This window comes from Musca autumnalis, unplaced genomic scaffold (assembly GCF_047663935.1).
Source record: "Musca autumnalis isolate F117 unplaced genomic scaffold, ASM4766393v1 scaffold_1, whole genome shotgun sequence".
Classification (NCBI taxonomy): Eukaryota; Metazoa; Arthropoda; class Insecta; order Diptera; family Muscidae; genus Musca; species Musca autumnalis.
Genome location: NW_027411644.1, coordinates 283117905 through 283135011, shown reverse-complemented (window position 1 = coordinate 283135011; position 17107 = coordinate 283117905). Strand labels below are relative to the sequence as shown.

At 36.1% G+C, this 17107-nt stretch overlaps 1 protein-coding gene across 2 annotated transcripts in view; it reads left to right on the top strand.

The window, feature by feature from the left end:
- The window catches only part of LOC141389628 (organic cation transporter 1), a 123475-nt gene that overhangs the window by 35591 nt on the left and 70777 nt on the right, over positions 1-17107 (top strand). The window lies entirely within an intron of this gene.

Sequence of the window (17107 nt, the reverse complement as noted above, 5' to 3'; positions counted from 1 at the left end):
GGTTTATTTGAACTCTATTTCCGTTTAAAATGACTAATGATTTATTTCATCAACCCGATAACTTTCCTCAATGGGAAACCTTCTATGTGAATGTAGATAAAGCAAAATCCGCCCATTTTCTTTGGGAGTTTGAAGAAAAATAAAAGAAGTACTCCTATAGAATTTTTCCAATATTTGCAACTCTAGAATGCATGTGAAAACTATTATTCCAAACCAAAATTTGTTTTTTGTAACACAAATATGTGCTTATTTTGGCTATAATATCCTAACTACTATCCCGATGATTATAAGTTTGGTCTCATTTGATTCCCCGTGAAGTCTTTCTTTAAAACTGTTACTTTTTTGTAATTTTTGACGGGTAAATGGACCTATATTTTCAAAAAATTCGGATTACATTTAAAATTTTGTCAATTTTTTGTAAATTCCGCGAATGCTGAGTAACATTTTACAAATATTGTGCAATCTACTTAATGACTTCACTTCGTGATAACTTTTTAGTGACAATTGTGCTCAATAAAATAATAAGCGTTTTTATAACAATTTTTTCTTAAAAGCAGAAGTAAAACCGCGATAACATTTGTCCGCAACAACCAAAAATTTGCTCGCGAGCGGATTTGTACTGGGGAATTTTTTCTTAACTTATGTACCAAAAATCGTTGATGTAGCGCGAAAAGAAAAAATTCAATTTTTTGGAAATGGAATATGAAATAATTGGCAGTTTTGCCCATATACACTTTCATACGGGCAAAATGTGCCTCATCGAAATAATGGTTTTAGACCCCAAGTATGTTTGGACGAAATGTGTTTCAGACAATTTGGAGTCGATTTAGCAATGTTCGTCCGTCTATCTGTCTGGCTGGTGCGCACTATAACTCTCGAACGGATGAATATTTTGTCCAAACTTAGTTAAAGTTCGAAGGTAGGTTATATCGGTCCACTCCTTTCGGTACCTCCACCACAAAAGTTCGGAAATGTTCGGAAAATTTGTGCGCACGATAACTCTTAAGTGAAATAACCGATTTGGTCCACACATTGCACATCGTGAAATTTCTACCAGACTTAGATGAGGTTCCAATATGGACTCAATCGGTCCATTCCTTCGGGTACCTCCCACACAAAATTTCGAAAAAGTTTAGTTTAGGAAATGTTCACGAATCGCTTTGATTTTTGTTGGAGCAACTTGCATTCACTGCCCCCCATATAACGGTATAAGATTCATCAGGGGCAAGTATATACTTCCTGAGAAAATAGCCTGAAAGGTACAAAAAGCCCTATGACACCGTTTGTTGTGGTAGGAACGCAAGATAACTCCCTAACAGATCAACCGATTTGGCCCAAATTTGGCCTTCGCAATATTTTGTCCAAACATAGTTTAAGTACGAACATAAACCATATCGGTCCACTCCTTCAGGTACCACCCCACAAAAGTTAATAAATGCTTGGAAAAATGTTCGCACGATAACTCTTGAAGGGTCTGACGGATTTGGTCGATACTAAACACATCCTAATATATCTACCAGATATAGATCAGGTTCGAATATGGGTTATGTTTGTCCACTCCTTCGGGTACCTATCACACAAAATTACGGAAAAGTTCAATTTAAGACCTGCTCTCGAATCACTTTGATTTTTTTAAGCAACTTGCATTCGCTGCCCAATTACGTCGGTAAAAGTTTTTTCAGGGGCAAGTCCATACTTCTTAAGAGAACAGCCCGAAAGGTGTAAAAAACCCCTATGGCACCATATGTAGTGGCTGGGGAGCACGATAACTCGCGAACTAACCCATTTGGTGCAAAATTTGGCCATCCTGATATCTTGTCATACTTTCAGTTCGAACCGAATGTTTAAAAAATGTCACTTAAACTGTATGCACGATATCTCTTGAACAAAGTTGACCCAAACTTTGGATCTCCTAATATTTTGTCCAAATTTAGTTTTACTTCTAAAATGGAGGTACCTTAGGGTACCTCCTCTACAAAAGTTCAACATTTGTCTCTAAGTGTAGTTTATGGTCTGTTCGAAGATCCTTTGGAAATGTATGACGATGCTGTTCGTTGTTGTTCTGCTTACAACGGTATTATGTTTCCCTGGCATACTGGTCCATAAGTTATACGATGACCCACTGAAATGACTAGTGGGCGCGATATCTATCGAAAAGATATGACTCCCAAAATAAGATCCACTTCCATAATGGACTATGTCGGTCCATTCATTTAAGTACCTCCTCTGCAACTTTTGAACTTTAATCCTAATCCATATTTTCGTCGGCAAGTTCAAATGTCCAAAAAAGGACACAAAATAATGAAAAGACCATAAATACATTCGATCTGACCATAGATGAAAGTTTCAATTCACATACGCTGAGGGTATATCTCTGTCGGCAAAGCCGACTGATACTTTTTTACCTGTTTAAAATTTCTTTACTAACATTTCTTTAATTTTTCTTGAGGGAAAATTGTGATTTTTTTTTCTGAATGACGTAAACATATATCAATTTTTTCGATTTAGTCTGATAAATAAGATCCCCGGTTATAAGGAATACCAATATTTAGTCTTGGCAAATGTTGCCAATTTTTTCTAATTTTTTAAAATTGCTTTATTAATATTTTTAAATTTTACTTGAGGAAAAATCGTGGTCAGTTTCAACTTTACCTCTACCTTCTCAACTATTTGTTTAGAATGTAGTTTATCATATTTTCATCACAATCACAATATCATTAAAACGATTAAAATTGTGTTTATTCTCCTGAAAGATTGTTATCTCCCTGTGATTTTAATCTCCTTACTGACTGACATTTTGTTATCTATTTGTGTTTCCATTGATAAGTAAAAAGTGCAATGGCTGTAAATATAAAAGTCTTTTGTTCTTAATCCGATGCTGTGTAAAGCATCTTTATACGAATGAATATGGTGATATGCAATTTGAAAAGCATATTGATACAGGTTTCAGTTGATACTCTTGCAAGGTGAAACCGTTACATAATGTGAACAACCATTCATAGATGTATACTAGGCCGGGGCGATTTGTATGGAAGGAAAAAAGTGTTATCGGGCGCCTGGAGATTCTGATTCTTGGGATTATACTGAGCAAAAAAGTCAACTAGATCATATGTCTACGGTGAAAATCGAGCCCCCGGATTTTGACTTGAAGTTTTTTTTCAAGGATTTTTGGATATTTTGGCATATAACAACCAAACCACTGAGATTTTCGATCCAACACAAAGACAACAATTGTAGCCAAGACAATAATAAAGAACTCTCTAGTACATCGCAAAAGCATTGGAACGCTCCTTCAGGTAGTTATGGCCTCGAGAAGGTGCACATTTTTCGGAAAATATCGATAAACGACACTGTGCTACAAAATGGAACTCAAAGTCAGTGGGTGGAAAATTTCTTTTGGAGATGAAAGCCCTTGGTGAGTATACTGAGAACCCAAAAGGAAATTTTCACCATAGGTCAAGTTTCCGAGATATTGCGTGATTAATGGTTTAATTTTGGCCCCTTAATTTGTGATCAAATAGCTTTATATCTCTCTAAAGCGTTATTGTAGCTTCATTTTGAGATTACATGTCTTCAGTCAAATCGAATGGTGAATCTTTTTGTAAAATATTTCATCCCTCTAACTCAATTCCTTTCATGTCCTTTTCGTCCGACAAAGTTGTAATCAGCTACTTGCTGTCATTTGATTGACCATTTTATTAGCTTTCTAATGGTATACATATTCGGTTACTTAAAACCGGTTCCAAAATCGGTTTTAATATCAGAATATCCGTTTCAAAAATTTAGATAACCGGATCTGTCCTGCAATAAAATTTGTTATTAACGTGTTCGTCATTACAAGAGCTATTTATGGTAAGTATTTCAGAAGCACCACAGACCAATAACGAATATATATAAAAACAAAACATAGTTTTCTGAACAAAAACCGGTAAAATGTCAAAAAGGACCATGAAAACGGGGAAATATCGATTGGTCATCAATGAGAACCGTACCTAAAATCTTCTGAACAACATTTTTGTAGAATATTTGGATGCTGTAAAATCTCGCCTTGTGGTACTTTTACTACGGTTCAAAAAATAAAGGACGAAAAGGACATGAAAGGAATTGAGTTAGAGGGATGAAATATTCTACAAAAAGATTCACCATTCGATTTGACTGAAGACATGTAATCTCAAAATGAAGCTACAATAACGCTTTAGAGAGATATAAAGCTATTTGATCACAAATTAAGGGGCCAAAATTAAACCATTAATCACGCAATATCTCGGAAACTTGACCTATGGTGAAAATTTCCTTTTGGGTTCTCAGTATACTCACCAAGGGCTTTCATCTCCAAAATAAATTTTCCACCCACTGACTTTGAGTTCCATTTTGTAGCACAGTGTCGTTTATCGATATTTTCCGAAAAATGTGCACCTTCTCGGGGCCATAACTACCTGAAGGAGCATTCCAATGCTTTTGCGATGTACTAGAGAGTTCTTTATTATTGTCTTGGCTACAATTGTTGTCTTTTTGTTGGATCGAAAAACTCAGTGGTTTGGTTGTTATATGCCAAAATATCCAAAAATCATTGAAAAAAACCTCAAGTCAAAATCCGGGGGCTCGATTTTCACCGTAGACATATGGTCTAGTTGACTTTTTTGCTCAGTACAATCCCAAGAATCAGAAACTCCAGGCGCCCGTGATGGTGTTCAAATCGCCCCACTCTAATGTATACACATATATTCTGCGAACTTCCACGAAGGGGTTTGGGGGACTACCCCAGTATCAGTATGTGCACTCCGATACATATAACTCAATAACATGGGACCTTCTTACTATCGCCGAGTCCGAATGGCGTGTCTCAAAAAGATATTTTAAATGCCTGAAATAATCAGAAAATTTTGTCTACGTTACGCCGAGGTGGTTTTTTTACTACCACTGAAAAATGTGATGAGGCCTCCTTGGGGTATCGAGCAAGGCTGGCATGTTTATCGTTGCACCACTGTGACACCCTACATACAAGCATACATACGAGTATATTAATATATTCCACACATTTTTATACCCTCCACCATAATATGGAGGGTATAATTAAATTTGTCATTCCGTTTGTAATACATCGAAATATTCATAGGAGACCCTAAAAAGGATGTATATTCTTGATCAGTGTAAAATTCTAAGTCGATATAACCATGTCCGTCCGTCCGTCGTTGAAATCAAAATACAGCTCACAATTTTTAAGATAGACGTTTGCAATTTGGTATGGAAAATTCTACTACTCTTAGGATGTTTGGTATTGCAAATGGGCTATATCGGTCCACGTTTTGATATAGCCTACATAGAACGGTACCACCCGATTTTCGGTATTTTGAAGGTTTTAGCCTCATTATACCCTCAGCCTTTAGGCTAAGGAGGGTATATACACTTTGATACGATAAAAATGTGCCTCATCGAAATAATGGTTTTAGACCCCAAGTATGTTTGGACGAAATGTGTTTCAGACAATTTGGAGTCGATCTAGCCATGTCCGTCCGTTTGTCTGTCCGTCTGTCTGTCTGTCCTGCTGGCTGGAGCGCACGATAACTCTCGAATGGATGAACCGATTCGGTTCAAATTTTGGCTTTCGTAATATTTTGCCCAAACTTAGTTTAAGTTCGAAGATGAGCTACATCGGTCCACTCCTTCCTGTACCTCCTCCACAAAAGTTCGAAAATGTTCGGAAAGTTTGTGCGCACGATAGCTCTTGAAGGGAGTGACAGATTTGGTCCATACTTTGTATAGCGTAAACTTTCTACCAGAGTTATATGAGGTTTCAATATGGTCTCAATAGGTCCACTCCTTCGGGTATCTCCCACACAAAATTTCGGAAAAGTTCAGTTTAGGGCCATCTCGCGAATCGCTTTGATTTTTGTTTTAGCAACTAGTATTTACTGCCCTCCATACGAGGGTACAAGTTTAATCAGGGGCATGTTCATACTTCCTGAGAAAATAGCATGAAAGTTGCAAAAAACCCCTATGACACCGTGTGAGGTGGTTGGAGCGCAAGATAACTCTCGAACGATCTGCCGATTCTGTCCAAAAATACGGCCTTAGTAATATTTTGTCCAAACATAGTTTAAGTTTGAAGATAAGCCATATCGGTCCACCCCTTCAGGTACCTCCCCCACAAAAGTTCAAAAATGTTCGGAAAAATTTTTCGTACGGTAACTCTTGAAGGGAGTGGCCGAATTGGTCTATACTTTACCTATCCTAATATATCTACCAGATATAGATCAGGTTCAAGTATGGACTATATTTGTCCACTCCATCCGGTACCTCCCACACAAAATTTCTGATAAGTTCACTTTAAGACCTAATATCGAATCACTTTGATTTTTGTTGAAGCAACTTGCATTCGCTGCCTCAATTACGATGGTTAAAGTTTTTTTAGGGGCAAGTCCATACTTCTTGAGCAAATAGTCCGAAGAGTGTAAAAACCCCCTATGGCACCATATGTTGTGGCTGGAGATCCACTTTCATAATGGTCAATGTCGATCCATTCCTTTTAGTATCTCCTCCGCAAAACTTTTGATCTTTAATCCTAATCAAAATTTTTGTCGGTTCAAAAGCCCAACATTTTTAAAACCCCCAAATACATACGTATTTTGGAAAAAATTGTTTCAATATACACAGGCTGAGGGTATATCTCTGTCGGCAAAGCCGACTGATATCTTTTTACTTGTTATCAATTGATTCGAACCTCCCGATTTTCGATATTTTGAAGGTCGTGGCCACAAAAATCCACCGAAATGGCTGAAATTTGGAACTTTGTCTTCGTTGGAACTTAAGGAAATTAGTTGTTCCATTTCACTTCAATACAACCCGTGGTGGAGGGTATAACAAGTTTGGCCCGACCGAACTTAACGCCGTTCTTACTTGTTTTCTCATAAATGCGCATCAATAAATAGGAAGCAGACACATGGTGTACCTATTTGCTAAAGAAACGTTTCCTTACACATACATACATGTTGTTCTTGCAACTATTAAGTACTGTACACACACATATTGTATGAACAACATTTATAAACTTACAAATGCGATTTAAATGTTTACCCAAGAAGAAACATAGAAAAAACTGCAATTATTCTTTTGACGAGCGTAAACGAGTCTCTCTAAAAAGTGTGAATAAAATAAAAATAAAAATCTTAACGAAGTACAGCTTCGTTGCGACGAAAACAGGAGGACGACGATGACACGTTGGTGTTCCACTTAAAGTGTTGAAAATAGCGGAAATAGCAGAAATATTATGTGGGTGGCCCAAATTCGGAAAACAAAAGGAATACTAGCGTACAGATGCATCCATACGGAAAACATACATACAAATATCATTTTACACAATTTCACATTCATATTTGTCTGCTTGTCTGTATGTGTTTTTGTGGTCTAAGAATGGAATATGGGTCAACAGTTAATGAAAGGCGAAGTTTCGTAAAGAGACATACATATGTATGTATGTTTGTATGCATGCATTTTACGCTGCATAAGCAAGTGTAAATTGTATTATTCAAGTTATATCCATAGAAACTTGGAACATACAAATACCTCTCTATGTACATACATATATAGAAGTGCACTTTCTCCAAATATTCATGCACATACTTATGAACAAAAAATAAATAAAAAAATAAATACTTACATCACATTCACGCATGTACTTGTACCAGTTATTCCATCCAACCAAAGACAAAAGCAAGCAACAGAAATGTCTCTTTGTTCCTTCCACCACCACCAATACTTTCTGTAAATTTGGTTTCTTTGATGCTGACAAGTGAAGTTGTTTTCCTTGAGATGACACAAATATTCTGTTGTGAAATCTTTTGTAGATTGTTTTGTGTGTGTGTGTGAAAATTGTTTAGGATATGTAAAATAGGGAATATACATATTTTGACAAAACACAAAAAAAGTACAGATGGTGGAATAATTTTGGAGAAATAAAGAACATAGCCTTGTCATTGATCTGATATTTTGTGTTGAAATTCATGTTGAAGTGATTGTCAGGGTTGGTGGGTTTTTCCTTTGTTTGTTTCTTTGTGATATCAATAAAATAAAGTATGGCAAGATATACAACATTTTTAAGTTGTAGTGCAATACTTGTGATAGAACATTCTTTCATTATTCTTAAATCCATTTGGGATTGTATGTGGTAAAAAACAGCCAAATATCAGAGGAAGATTAAACAGAGCTTTCTTCATCGTGATGGACGTACCACAGTGTAGAGACGTACGTACCGAAATGTTTTGGTCGAACAAAATTTGCTACGAGGGTCACTCGAAACCCTTCTGGCCAAGGCAACTCGCAGTGTCGCCAGGTGTCATTTGACATTTTTTTTGGAAAGTTTGACAGTTTTTTTGCGTCATTTGTTTACACATACACACGCACGCAACAACACAGACACACGCACACAATCACACAACACACGTACACAATAATTTTTATTCGAAAAAAATGTAAATTTCACAACACAAATGTTTTTCAAATAATTTGACTTAATTCAAAAATAAAACAAGTGAGAAAAGGCTATAGTCGGTACGGGGCCGACTATGTGATACCCTACACCACTGCCTCTGTGCATAATCTTTTCACTAGAAAACATTTCTTTTAGGGAGATACGAAAGTTTTCACCTATCTGGTTTTTATACCAAATGAATTAAGGCGAACTGAACCAAAATAATTAATATTTAATTGTGTACTTGACTGCTATCGACATCACTAACACCAATAGGCTTCTATCTCTCTGAGAATATTTCGACCTGTAGTGTTATTGCAGAAAAAGAGGAAAAAATGGATACATTACCGACTATTGACTACCTACGCCAACCTATTTGCATAATTTTAAAGATGGGATTTTCTACTTTCTTAGTCAGGCTTTGCTTTTAGAAGGTCCCCAACCAAAGGTGTGATATCCGCCATTATTACTAAAATCTCAAAAATGAAAATTTGGGTTCCATTAGCGACTATTGCGATATCTTCGTTGTTTGACCACCCACGACAACCTTCGTTACAACGTTGTAAAGGTGATATTTTCTACTCTCATTGCCATGTTTTGCTTTTTGTATACCCCTTATATACGCTGAGATATTTGCTTTGGAACAAAATGTTGACTTTTTCTCCAAATAAATTGTTTGCTCATTCCGTCCCCTAAATATTATCCGACCATCACCAAAATCAAAAGGCGTCATCCTCTGTGAAACCTCCATTAACCCTCGAAATTTCGTGACGATCCGATCAAAATTGCGACCTGTAGCGTGATTTCCAAAAAATGGATAAATGGAATGTGTTAACGACTATTGCGATATCTCCGTTATTTGGTCACCTACGCACGGTGGTCGAAAGCGCTGATCTAGCGGCGCGAAATTAATAACTTGCAAACGTATTGAGATACGTCACTGAAATTTGGCATAAACTCAGCTTGTACCTGTGGGTAATAATTGGCCAAATATGAACAATATCGGCTGATGTTTTGGTATAGCCCCCATATAACGGTACCTTAAGATTTTCGGTATTTTGAGGATTTAAGCCACAATTTCGTAGCAAATTACCTGTAATTTGGTACATAGGGTTCCTAGTGGTCAAAAAATAATTTCACCAAAAATTATGGACATAGGTGCACGTTTTGATATAGCCCCCATGTAACCGTACCTCCCAATTTAAGGTATTTTGAATAACATGACCACATTTTTAAACCAACTAGGCTGTAATTTTGCATTCCGTGTTCTTACTGCGTATAAAATCTTCTTACAAAACATTTTCAACACGGATTTATGTTTCGATGTAGCCCCTTTTATGGTACCCCCGATTCGTTGAATTTTTAATTGTTATCCCATATTTAGTAACATATTTAGCTATAATATGGTATTATAGTGTCTCCGGGGGTAGAACTCCTCCTTGCAAACATTTCTCAAGGTAGGTCCATATTTTGATTTAGCTCCCATACAAATGCACAGTTAAATTTGTATGAATTTCATGCAAAATCCCTTTTTTTAAAAGTGCAGTCATCAAAAGATTTGCAAATATTTGCAGCCTAAATGTGGTTATTCCGTATCCAGAGAGTCCAATTTCTTTCCCCAAAAAATAATCGAACCTAAGTTCGGCTAAGTTTACAAGATGCACTCTATGGAACAAGCGCGTACAACCCATAAAAACACTAAAAAATTGAATTTTTTGAAAATTTATTGCTATACAACGAAGTACCTCCAGACCCCAAACTAATTTTTATAATTTAAATCACACCCTCTTCTATTAATTAAAAATATATCTTATCCATTTTCATTACGAATTTATTTAACATTTAAACAAATATGAAGTTAATTTTTTTGCAACAATTTTTTAAAATCTGATGCAACAAAAACTCTTGCATTTGATAGTGAATAACTGAGTGAATATTTACAACAACAAAAATTAAAAAACAAAATCTTTGTCTGCGAAGTGTCTGTAATCGATACAATGGAAAATATTTCGCAATGTTATAGTTCGATTTTTTGACTTTTGCGCCGCTAGATCAGTGGTTTCGACCAGTGTGCTACGCCGACCTACTTTGCATGATTGTAAAGATGGAATCTTCTACTTTCATAGTCAGGCTTTGCTTTTGGAAAGTCCCCAACCAAAGCTGTGATATTCGTCATTATAATTAAAATCGCAAAAATTAAAATTTTATCCACATAAGTTTTTTGCCCATTCCGACCCCTAAATATTATCCGACCATCATCAAAATCAATAGGCTTCTTCCCCTTCGGGACCCACATCAACATCCAAAATTTCGTGACGATCTGATCAAAATTGCGACCTGTAGCGTGATTACAAGGTTTAGATGGACAGACGGACACACATAGCCAGATCGACTCAGCTCGTCGAGACATTCATTTTGGTATATATAAGTATGGGTCTACGACCATTATTTCGATCCGTTACAAACTTTTTGGCCAGAACCAACTTATAATACCCTCTCCACATAGTGGTGTAGGGTATAAAAACATAATTTTTGTAAATTTTGTTTGCCATTTATTTTCTCTTTTATTATTGTTTGAGTAATTTTATACCCTACACCACTATATAGAAAGGGTATTATAAGTTTGTTTTGGGAAAAAATCATGTAACACCGCGAAATATCGGTCGTAGACTCTCAATTTGGTATACCAATCTTCATATCTCGACGAGATAAAGCGATTTTGAGATGTGTGTCCGTCCGTCTGTCCATTATAAATTGTAATCAAACTCCAGGCCGCAATTATGGACCGATCGTCACGAAAGTTTGCATGGAGGTCGGGTTTAGACCAGAATAGACACCTATTGTTATGTTTGTGAAATATTTAGCGGGTTAAATGGACCAAATACATAATTTTTATCCGATTTTGTAGCTGCTCTGTCGGTCGCAAAAATGGTCCGATCGCCTCGAAATTTTAACTAAGGTAAGAGTATATAACAAAGAAGACGCTTGCAATTTGAGATAGTGCTCAGATAATATTTAGCGGGTTAAATTAACCACAACTTTTGTGTGAAAATTGTGAAAATTGTTAATATACAGCTTATATATGTAATCCTGGAAGATACATTCTGCCCACGTAAATAAAATTTGGAAGGCCATTTCTTGACCTTTCCATTGATGCCAATAATGTTGATTTCAGATAACAGCTACAGCCTAATATATCCAGTTTTTTGTGTGTAGTGTAATCAGAAGCACGCTATAGGTCGCAGTTATAGATCAACAGCCACGAGATTTTGCACGATGTAAGAGTTTAGGTCGAAGATGGATGATCATCTCATATTATCTAATGGGTTGAATGGACCATTACTTTTGCATGAAAAATATAAATATTTTAAATTTGGTCCATTTAACGGGCCTACTGCCTAATATATAATAGGTTTTGTGTAGAATACAACATTTTCTTCCCATGCTACAATTTGTCTTTACCATGATAGATAAATTCCCAGCATTATTGCAAATAACGTGGAACCCTGGCCATTAATCTGTTTGCATGGAAATTATTTGAATTTCTACTCATTATTAGTTGTTTCTTACAGGTTAAAAATATATTTTTGATATCACAATATATATCCACAATGAACTATTTTCAAATACCCCAAAAAGCACAAAATCGCGTGCATTTCCAAACAATATGTGCACTTTTTTTGGAGGATAGATCTTCAATAAACTCACAATGTTCCCTTTGGAAATTTGTATGTAGCATTTGCAGTGTTCAATAAAATTGGAGCAATGTCCGTCTGTCGGATATGGCCAGATATGGCAAATTGCATTGTAATTGGGTATATTCACAGCGGTTTATATATTTATTTATATTAGATGTATTCCAAAAAGGAACCTGATATTCAAAGAAAATTTATAGATGTATCAGAAGAGGCTACCAATGTCAATTTTGCAATTTTGGAACTTTTATTAGAAATGTAAAATGATATACATAATTGTTCCACAAACATCCCAATAGGGACAAGGGAGGCTTCTCTAATATGAATGAGTTCACCCCGATTCATACTAGCTCAATGATCAGGGACCTACTGTTTATCGCCGAGTCCAAACGACGTGTCCTAAGACACCGCATGTAGAGAAGTTTTTAATGGCTGAAATACTCAGAAAATGTCACCATCATTACTGAGAGGTATTTTCATGTGGCCTGGCCTAGGAACTGAAACCAGGTATTCAGCGTGAAAGCGGGTGTGCATACCATTGCAGCACGGTGGCACCCTATTAAATATGTCAAAACATTTTTTGCTTTTTCAAGAATAGACTTCGGAGACATTTAATATGCTCAAAGCAAAAAAATAATTACGTATCTTCGTTTCTATTCCATTGAGTGGAGCTATATTTCAACTTCACATGAGCCTTGTACACAGATTGTCGTATTTTCGATTCCTCGGCGAGGTAACATTAAACTTTCAACGGTGGCAAAATGCAGCTCAGTAATGTTGGCGACATTTTTTGAGAATTTCAGCCATATAAAACTTCTCTAAAAGTGGTGTCTTAGAACACGCCCTTCGGACTCGGCAATGAACTGTAGGTCCCAAGCTTTATGTGATAAGGTGGCAGAATCCAAAAAAAGTATTTCTTACAATAAGCTTATTTGTTCCATAAAGGAATTTTGATTTGCTGAAAGCTAATTCCCAGGAACAGTGGTGTAGGGTATCACATGGTCGGTCCCGTCCGACTATAACCTTTGCTTACTTGTTGTATTTGTATTTTGTTTTGTATCTCCATCATACAACAACATAAAACAGTTGCATTTTTCGGTAGTTTATGGCAAACAACAGGGTTGCTTATAATATGGTGTTTTCGTGCGTTGTTTAGAATAAATAACGTAGCTATCGTCATTTATTTTTGTATGGTAAATTACGAAAAATGTTGCCTGTTTTAGCAAATAAATGACGCAACAGCTCTAAAACCTCATTTTTGTGCTAATGTAAAAACCCTATAAATGTAGTCATAGAAATCTACATCCAAATGAGGAGATTTTGTGCGAACATTTTTCTACAAATAATATTTTTGGGTTTCAATTGTCATTTAATTACCTCGTACTCTATTGCACATTTTAGTTTTTTACGTTCCGGATCTAATAAATCATTCCCCGTAAAAATCCAAAGTAGGAACATCATCTAAATTTTTTTGAATATATCGCGTACTTTATCACTATTGCAGCATCTTCGTTTTTGCGAAAACAGAGATTTAACAACTTCACTGATAAGGGAGCTACATTAATTTTATCCCAAACAATAAATTTTCCGGAAGGAGTGGACCGATATAAACCATCTTCGGACTTAAACTAAGTTTGGACAAAATATTGCGAAAGCCAAATTTTGGACCAAATAGGTTCATCCGTTCGAGAGTTATCGTGCGCACCAGCCAGCCAGACAGACAGACGGACATTGCTAAATCGACTCCAAATTGTCTGAAACGCATTTCGTCCAAACATACTTGGAGTCTAAAACCATTATTTCGATGCGGCACATTTTGCCCGTATGAAAGTGTATATACCCTCGTTAGCATAAATGCTGAGGGTATAAAAATTAATTTGTGTGTTTCAAAAACTTCTAAAATCTGCTATATGTAGCATACCCACATGATTTGTTTCTATTGTATGTTTATAATTTTACCGCCAAGTGCCTCTAATCGAAATAATGATTTTAGACTCCACATATGTTTGGACGAAATCCGGGTCAGACAATCTGCAGTCATTTAGCCCAGTCTGCCTCTCTGACTGAAGCGCATGACATCTCTCAAACGGATTAACCGATTTGGTCCAAATTTTGGATGACGTAATATTTTTCCAAACTTAGTTTAAGTCATATTGGTCCACCCCTTTGGCTACATCCACCACAAAATCTAAACAAACGCTAAAAGTGTGCGCAAATATCCAATTTGGTCATGCTTCCTGACATAATGGTATTAAAGATATAAATTCTACGTAACCAGCTAATATGGCTGGTGGGCGCTATAAATATTGAAAGGAATTACTCTCATAATGATATCTACTGGTTTAATGGAATAAGTCGGCACATTCCTTTAGAAACATTCTCAGCCAAGGTTAAACCCTTTTGCGCTTTAATCCAAATTAAATTTAATAGAAAAACGTAAGCAATCGTTAAAAAGGCCACAAAATTCTGAAAACTCCCAGAATAAAAATTGTGGGGAAAAATATATTTTCTGTGAAGCCGATTTTCGATCTGTTGTAATATAAAGGTCTCAAGCCACAGAGGCGGTAAAGCCTACTGAATATAAGTTCTTTCCAAAATATAAGTGACGAGTTTTCATGAGATTACTTTACCTCGTTTTATCGGTGTGGGCAGAGACGTGTTGATTAAAGATATTTGATTATTTTTTACAAAATATTTAAATTTTAGTTCCAATAAATAGCAAAAAAGATATCCAGAAAAGTTTTTAAAGTAATCGAGCTCAAAAACTTCTTCTCGTACAGCTAATAAATACAGCCCGAGCAAAATTCTTGGAGTTTTTTTCGACTTATAGTATTTTGTCTAGGATTAAGGTACAAGTTTGACATATTATATTATTTTCTGAAATATTCATTCACCATGTTTTGGCTTGCACGGACTCAATCACTTCGGTTAAAAAAGTAAAGTTTTTGCGTTTTCTGGCATAAAAAATATTTTCTTATGTTATTGACACAATATCAGTAGATTGGAATTATTCGACACAATTCCAATGTGCACTCGCCGGGGCGAGTTGTTCTTCTTTTCGGAGATATTTAATTTATAGTCAGTATATAAGTCATTTAGTGTCTATTCAGATAAATAATTTACAAGAGATAAAAAAATATCTTTACATGTTACAGTATACCAAATTCCAATTTAAAGGTTTATAAGATGTAATGTATGAGGGTCAAAGATTTATCCAACTAAAAACTTTTTGAAACATGGTACTGAAATTAGAGGGCGATATCGCAATAATCACTAATTTTTACCACTTTTAGCATGGAGGTTCACCAACCAAAAGGAATCCCAAAACCCATGTAACAGCCGATATTCTTAGAAATTAAGGTAAGATCTTTGGTTACTGAAAATCTTTCGATAGAGAAAACAATGGCAATTCTTTGCGGAAATTAGAAACCAAAATGCCAATAAGGACCGAATGTGGTTGCAAAATTCTAGGATGCACCAAAATATGAGCACATGTGGCTAAAAACTTAAAAATGCGGATAGCCATACCAAACGTGGCTGATATATATCAGACCACGTTTGGTATGGTTATCAATTCAAAATATCCAAGAAGTAATACATAATATATATTACCAAATTTCAAAATTGTATCTTAAATATTGTGAACTCTCTCTCTATTAACTTTATATAATTTGGCTCAATAATTAATAAAAAATCAGCTGACAACCTTTAAAATAGCGTTACTTAACGCTACCCAACATTTTAAAATTGCAAGATTTTTGGTAAATGTTGGACCCCTGAAATGAAATCCTGCGTACGTCCCTGCTACAGTGAATCACCAAACGCGTCCTAAGGTTACTTATGTTAGATATGTATATTCGGATGCTGTGAATCAAATACGCCACCGTGCATAACTCAACGGATATGGACAGATGAAGTATAGAGTGTTTGTGAACTGGAGTGTGGGGTCATGAAAATCCCTTCTGACATGAAAGGTGGGGGGTCCTATGATTAGGCTGACTCTCACTGCGTCACCCGAGTAAGTACTGCAACGAGACCATGTCATTATGTTGCAGAACTAGAAGAATCTGTGTCTCCTCGTGTAGATGGTCCACTGAGGACATGATTGAAATTGTTTTCATTTTGTGGCACTTATATTTGCGGACCACAATGGCGCCGCACAGTGGTTCTGAATCATTTTTTCCTGGTAAAAACTCTGTATGTTTATTTACATAATTTTTTTTATGTGGGAAACGGTATGGGAAAAATCTATGTAATTTGAACAAATTTAAAAAAAGTGTTAAACGGACGGAACGGGACAAATACAAAAGTATGTACGGACTGAAAGAGGAAACTCTCGGGCATCATTTTGTGAAATTGGAAATTTGTTCCAAGCTGTTGCCTAAAAGTTCTCATCCACTGAACTTGGAATGTCACTAAATTTTAGAACCTGAGGTTCTTTAAGGCAGTGATCTTAAAGAGTTTCTTCAATGAACCAAAGTTTTTCCTTGTTATAGGGTTTTTTTTGGAACTTTCAGGAAATTTTCTCAGGAAGTATGGACTTGCCCCTGATGAAACTTGAACCGTCGTATGGGGGACAGTGAATACAAGTTGTTATAACAAAAATCAAAGCGATTTGAGAGCACGTCCTAAACTGTACTTTTCCAAAATTTTGTGTGGCAGGTACTCAAAGGATTGGACCGATTGAGTCCATATTAGAACCTCATCTAAGTCTGCTAGAAATTTCACGATGTGCAAAGTATGGACCAAAGCGGTTACTCGGTTCAAGAGTTATCGTGCGCATAATTTTTCCGAACATTTTCGAACTTTTGTGGGGGAGGTGCCGGAAAGTGTGGACAGATATAACCCATCTTGGAACTTAAAATAAGTTTGGAAAAAACATTACGAAAGCCAAATTTTGGATCGAATCGATGGATCCGTTCGATAGTTATCGTGCGCTCCAGCC